This window comes from Pseudophryne corroboree, chromosome 1, assembly GCF_028390025.1.
Source record: "Pseudophryne corroboree isolate aPseCor3 chromosome 1, aPseCor3.hap2, whole genome shotgun sequence".
Lineage (NCBI taxonomy): Eukaryota > Metazoa > Chordata > Amphibia > Anura > Myobatrachidae > Pseudophryne > Pseudophryne corroboree.
The window spans coordinates 91,438,229-91,445,357 of record NC_086444.1 but is presented as its reverse complement, the minus strand read 5'-3'; the positions used below and the strand labels follow the sequence as shown (position 1 = coordinate 91,445,357).

The 7,129-nt window shown below is 51.2% G+C and overlaps 1 protein-coding gene across 2 annotated transcripts in view; it reads left to right on the top strand.

Annotated features, from left to right (window-relative positions):
* The first annotated feature begins 900 nt into the window (after positions 1 to 900).
* Positions 901 to 7,129, top strand: part of TTC33 (tetratricopeptide repeat domain 33) — a 578,456-nt gene continuing 572,227 nt past the window's right edge. For both annotated transcript variants that reach the window (XM_063961309.1, XM_063961300.1), the window contains exon 1: positions 901 to 1,358. The gene's annotated coding sequence lies outside the window, so the exon portion shown is untranslated. The remainder of the gene's footprint in view (positions 1,359 to 7,129) is intronic.

Genomic DNA, 7,129 nt, shown 5'->3' with positions numbered 1-7,129 from the left:
GCCAACTAATGCATGCCGCAAGTGCTGTAAGCCAATACCAGGCACCGTCCGAGAACTTGCGCTTGTGGTGCATTTTTCCATTACGATAATGCACCTGCCCACAACTCCAGGAAAGTGTTGGATTATCTGGTCTATGAACGCATCCAGGAACTTAGTCATCCCGCGTTCAGTCAACACCTGGGCCCCTTGCAACTTCTTTGTGTTCCAACAAATCAAGCCCAAGATGCGTGGGATTCGTCTTGAGTCACCAGAAGTCGCATTGGAGACCTTCATCCAGCATGTAGAAGACATACCTGCTTTGGACTGGTCCAGCTGCTTCACCAAGTGGTTTTGAGTGCCTGCAAGTTTGCATAGACTCCTCTGGCTAATACTGTGACTATCACACCTCCACGAACCTGTCTCTGATCACTTGCACCCCCATGTACCTGTCCTCCATCACTTACACCCCCATGTACCTGTCCCCCATCACCTGCACCCCCATGTACCTGTCCCCCATCACTTGCACCCCCATGTACCTGTCCCCCATCACTTGCACCCCCATGTACCTGTCCCCCATCACCTGCCCCTCTCCATCCCCGTTTATCACTCACACCTACCCTACCTCCATCACCTGCACTTCCCCGTCCATCACTCACACCTACCCTACCTCCATCACCTGCACCTCCCCGTCCAGCACTCACACCTACCCTAAATCCATCACCTGCACTTCCCCATCCCTGTCCATCACTCACACCTACCCTACCTCCATCACTTGCACCGCCCCATCGCCGTCCATCACTCACACCTACCCTACCTCCATCACCTGCACCTCCCCGTCCATCACTCACACCTACCCTACCTCCATCACCTGCACCTCCCCATCCCCGTCCAGCACTCACACCTACACTACATCCATCACCTGCACTTCCCCATCCCTGTCCATCACTCACACCTACCCTACCTCCATCACCTGCACCGCCCCATCCCCGTCCATCACTCACACCTACCCTACCTCCATCATCTGCACCTCCCCATCCATCACTTACACCGCCACCTACCTATCCACCATCATTGAACCCATTATTAAGCTTCTGAGCTAAGCGCCCGTTACTGACACCGATCCCGCAGCCCGGGGACATCCGGCCGCCATCACCGAGCAAACCAAGCCAGTGCCGGGGTCGGACACAGCGAAGGGAGGGAGGGAGGGAGGTGGCCGAGCATGACATAACACGGAGACGCCGCGTACAGCGCCTGTTACTCCCTCGCTCTCCTCCTGCACCGCGGGTAACTTCTGTTTGTCCCAATCTGATACCAACAGCCCCGCCCCCATCCCTGCTCTGAGCATACAGGAAGCGTCTGAGGCTCATCTGCTATTACAGGTAACATGCATGGGGAGTGAGTGCGCCCTGTGTTACTGGTTGCACTGGCTGGGGGTGTGAGTGCGCCCTGTGCTGGAGGCAGGAGGTGTGCGTGTGCTCTTTGTTTGGGAATGTGAATGTGGCCAGTGCTAGAGGCAGGGAGTGTGCCCTTTGCTGGGAGTTTGAGTGTGCTCTGTGTTAGGGGCAGGGGGTGTGCGTATACTCTGTGCTGGAGGCATGGAGTGTTAGTGTGCTCTGTTAGGGGTAAGGTGTGTGAGTGTGCCCTGTGCTGGAGGGAGGAGATGTGAGTGCGCCTTGTGCAGGAGGCAGGGGGTGTGAGTGCGCTCTGTGCAGGATCCAGTTGGTGTGAGTGCCCTGTGCAGGAGGCCAGGAGCCAGGGGGTGTGAGTGTGCCCTGTGCAGGAGCCAGGGTGGGTGAGTGTGCCTTGTCCTAGGGACTGGAGGTGTAAGTGCACTGTGCTAGGAAATGGGATTGTGAGTGTGCCTTGTGTAAAGGTGTGTACACACGGTGAGATTTAGCCTTGCGATTTTGACTATATAGTCAAAATTGCAAGGAAAGTTAGTGCAAATCGCAAGTTGTTAGCCACCTTGCGATCCCAATGCGCGGTCCTGCAGGGTTGGTATCGCAAGGTTAGGTAGACTGTGCAGGCAAGTCAATTTTGACTATCTAGTACTAATGTATAGTCAAAATTGGCACATAGACAATATCGCATAGTCCATATCAAAGATAGCCAAAGTCTCACTGTGTGTATGCTGGTGCTGGGAATGTGAGTGTGGCCAGAGCTAGAGGAAGGGAGTGTGAGTGTGCCCTGTGCTGGGGCCTGGGGGTGCGAGTGTGCCCTGTGCTGGGGCCTGGGGGTGTGAGTGTGCCCTGTGCTTGGGTGTGAGTGTGCCCTGTGCTGGGGCCTGGGGGTGCGAGTGTGCCCTGTGCTGGGGCCTGGGTGAGTGAGTGTGCCGTTTGCTAGGGGTGGGGTGAGTGTGCTGGGGCCTGGTGGTGAGAGTGTTCCCTGTGCTGGAGGCATGGGGTTTGAGTGTGCCCTGGACTTGGGCCTAGGCGTGTGAGTGTGCCCTGCACTGGAGGCAGGGGGTGTGAGTGTGCCCTGGGATGGGGCCCGTGGAGGGGTGCCCTGCATTGGAGGCAGGGGCTGTGAGTGTCTGTGTACCCTGAGGTGTTGAGCGATATTGATTTCTCGGGGTTTATGTCTTTGAAGAGTAACAGGCTCTTACAAGTTGATGACACTTTTTATATAGATTTCCAATGTACCTGAAAACTAATGTAAGAATACCACAGTATAATAGTTTACAGATAAAAAATGTCATTCAAGTAATAAAATTCCCATACATAGAGCTAAAACAACAAGGCCGTTCCTTGTGACACTGCTTCCTTTATCGTGGACTGTGGACATATTGTTTGATGGTCCGTTTCTCCTTTGCTGGGAGTTCTTTCACCATTATGAGATAAGCTTTGTTATTTTATTTCTATGTACGGGCATTTTATTACTTGAATCATGTTTAATGCATCGTGTGTGGCACCCTTTGTTCTTTTTTTCTATTTTAAGATTTACTTGGACAGGTGTTTTATATAGAGTTCCCGCGAGTGGGGACGGCACTGGGCAGGCAGCTTTAGCAGCGGGCTGCGATTAGGGCGAGGCTCATTTTGCACTTTAGAATTTGGCAGGGTGCTGCGTCCTGCTAAAAAGGCTGCCAAAATATCTCTCTCTACCTTATTTTTATGGCTTGAACAACACACTGTATACTGTGTCTATTAATAACGCATATTTCATAATTTCTCTAACGTCCTAGTGGATGCTGGGGACTCCGTCAGGACCATGGGGAATAGCGGCTCCGCAGGAGACAGGGCACAAAAGTAAAAGCTTTAGGATCAGGTGGTGTGCACTGGCTCCTCCCCCTATGACCCTCCTCCAAGCCTCAGTTAGATTTTTGTGCCTGGCCGAGAAGGGTGCAATCTAGATGGCTCTCCTAAAGAGCTGCTTAGAGTAAAAGTTTTGTTAGGTTTTTTATTTTCAGTGAGTCCTGCTGGCAACAGGCTCACTGCATCGAGGGACTTAGGGGAGAGAAGTGAACTCACCTGCGTGCAGGATGGATTGGCTTCTTAGGCTACTGGACACCATTAGCTCCAGAGGGAGTCGGAACACAGGTCTCACCCTGGGGTTCATCCCGGAGCCGCGCCGCCGACCCCCTTGCAGATGCCGAAAAGTGAAGAGGTCCAGAAACCGGCGGCAGAAGACTTTTCAGTCTTCATAAGGTAGCGCACAGCACTGCAGCTGTGCGCCATTGTTGTCAGCACACTTCATAACAGCGGTCACTGAGGGTGCAGGGTGCTGGGGGGGGCGCCCTGGGCAGCAATGATAGTACCTTATTCTGGCTAAAAATACATCACATATAGCCCCTGGGGGCTATATGGATGTATTTAACCCCTGCCAGGTCTCAGAAAAACGGGAGAAGAAGCCCGCCGAAAAGGGGGCGGGGCCTATTCTCCTCAGCACACAGCGCCATTTTCCCTCACAGAAATGCTGGTGGGAAGGCTCCCAGGCTCTCCCCTGCACTGCAGAAACAGGGTTAAAACAAAGAGGGGGGGCACTGATTTGGCGATATGACTACATATATTAAAATGCTATAAGGGAAAAGCACTTATATAAAGGTTGTCCCTGTATAATTATAGCGTTTTTGGTGTGTGCTGGCAAACTCTCCCTCTGTCTCCCCAAAGGGCTAGTAGGTCCTGTCCTCTATCAGAGCATTCCCTGTGTGTGTGCTGTGTGTCGGTACGTGTATGTCGACATGTATGAGGACGATGTTGGGAGGCGGAGCAAATTGCCTGTAATGGTGATGTCACTCTCTAGGGAGTCGACACCGGAATAGATGGCTTATTTAAGGAATTACGTGATAATGTCAACACGCTGCAAGTCGGTTGACGACATGAGACGGCCGGCAAACATATTAGTATCTGTCCAGGCGTCTAAAACACCGTCAGGGACGTTATAATGCCCATTTTACCTCAGTCGGTCGACACAGACACGGACACTGACTCAAGTGTCGACGGTGAAGAAACAAACGTATTTTCCTTTAGGGCCACACGTTACTTGTTAAGGGCAATGAAGGAGGTGTTACATATTTCTGATACTACAAGTACCACAAAAAAGGGTATTATGTGGGGTGTGGAAAAACTACCTATAGTTTTTCCTGAATCAGATAAATTAAATGAAGTGTGTGATGAGGCGCGGGGTTCCCCCGATAGAAAATTATTGGCGGTATACCCTTTCCCGCCAGAAGTTAGGGCGCGTTGGGAAACACCCCTTAGGGTGGATAAGGCGCTCACACGCTTATCAAAACAAGTGGCGGTACCGTCTCCAGATACGGCCGCACTCAAGGAGCCAGCTGATAGGAGGCTGGAAAATATCCTAAAAAGTATATACACACATACTGGTGTTATACTGCGACCAGCGATCGCCTCAGCCTGGATGTGCAGCGCGGGGGTGGCTTGGTCGGATTCCCTGACTGAAAATATTGATACCCTTGACAGGGACAGTATTTTATTTACTATAGAGCATTTAAAGAATGCATTTCTATATATGCGAGATGCACAGAGGGATATTTGCACTCTGGCATCAAGAGTAAGTGCGATGTCCATATCTGCCAAAAGATGTTTATGGACACGACAGTGGTCAGGTGATGCAGATTCCAAACGGCACAAAGATGTATTGCCGTATAAAGGGGAGGAGTTATTTGGGGGTCGGTCCATCGGACCTGGTGGCCACGGCAACTGCTGTGAAATCCACCGTTTTTACCCTAAGTCACATCTATGCAGAAAAAGACACCGTCTTTTCAGCCTCAGTCCTTTCGTCCCCATAAGCATATCTGCCCAGGGATAGAGGAAAGGGAAGAAGACTGCAGCAGGCAGCCCATTCCCAGGAACAGAAGCCTTCCACCGCTTCTGCCAAGTTCTCAGCATGACGCTGGGGCCGTACAGGACCCCTGGATCCTACAAGTAGTATCCCAGGGGTACAGATTGGAAAGTCGAGACGTTTCCCCTCGCAGGTTCCTGAAGTCTGCTTTACCAACGTCTCCCTCCGACAGGGAGGCAGTATTGGAAACAATTCACAAGCTGTATTCCCAGCAGGTGATAATCAAAGTACCCCTCCTACAACAAGGAAAGGGGTATTATTCCACACTATATTGTGGTACTGAAACCAGAAGGCTCGGTGAGACCTATTCTAAATCTGAAATATTTGAACACTTACAAAGGTTCAAATCAAGATGGAGTCACTCAGAGCAGTGATAGCGAACCAGGAAGAAGGGGACTATATGGTGTCCCGGGACATCAGGGATGCTTACCTCCATGTCCCAATTTGCCCTTCTCACCAAGGGTATCTCAGGTTCGTGGTACAGAACTGTCACTATCAGTTTCAGACGCTGCCGTTTGGATTGTCCACGGCACTCCGGGTCTTTACCAAGGTAATGCCCGAAATGATGATTCTTCTTCGAAGAAAATGGACGACCTCCTGATAAGAGCAAGGTCCAGAGAACAGTTGGAGGTCGGAGTAGCACTATCTCAAGTAGTTCTACGACAGCACGGGTGGATTCTAAATATTCCAAAACCGCAGTTGTTTCCGACGACACGTCTGCTGTTCCTAGGGACTGGACACAGTCCAGAAAAAGGTGTTTCTCCCGGAGGAGAAAGCCAGGGAGTTATCCGAGCTAGTCAGGAACCTCCTAAAACCAGGAAAAGTGTCAGTGCATCATTGCACAAGAGTCCTGGGAAAAATGGTGGCTTATTACGAAGCGATTCCATTCGGCAGATTCCACGCAAGAACTTTTCAGTGGGATCTGCTGGACAAATGGTCCGGATCGCATCTTCAGATGCATCAGCGGATAACCCTATCTCCAAGGACAAGGGTGTCTCTCCTGTGGTGGTTACAGAGTGCTCATCTTCTAGAGGGCCGCAGATTCGGCATTCAGGATTGGATGCTAGTGACCACGGAGGCCAGCCTGAGAGGCTGGGGAGCAGTCACACAGGAAAAAAAAAAAAAAAAAAATTTCCAGGGAGTGTGATTAAGTCTGGAGACTTTTCTCCACATAAATATACTGGAGCTAAGGGCAATTTATAATGCTCTAAGCTTAGCAAGACCTCTGCTTCAAGGTCAGCCGGTATTGATCCAGTGGGACAACATCACGGCAGTCGCCCACGTAAACAGACAGGGCGGCACAAGAAGCAGGAGGGCAATGGCAAAAACTGCAAAGATTCTTCGCTGGGCGGAAAATCATGTGATAGCACTGTCAGCAGTGTTCATTCCGGGAGTGGACAACTGGGAAGCAGACTTCCTCAGCAGGCACGACCTCCACCCGGGAGAGTGGGGACTTCATCGGGAAGTTTTCCACATGATTGTGAACCGTTGGGAAAGACCAAAGGTGTACATGATGGCGTCCCGCCTGAACAAAAAACTGGACAAGTATTGCGCCAGGTCAAGAGACTTTCAGGCAATAGCTGTGGACGTTCTGGTAACACCGTGGGCGTACCAGTCGGTGTATGTGTTCCCTCCTCTGCTTCTCTTACCCAAGGTATTGAGAATTATAAGACGTAGAGGAGTAAGAACTATACTCGTGGCTCCGGATTGGCCAAGAAGGACTTGGTACCCGGAACTTCAAGAGATGCTCACAGAGGACTCATGACCTCTGCCGCTAAGAAGGGACTTGCTTCAGCATGTACCATGTCTGTTCCAAGACTTACCGCGGCTGCGTTTGACGGCATGGCGG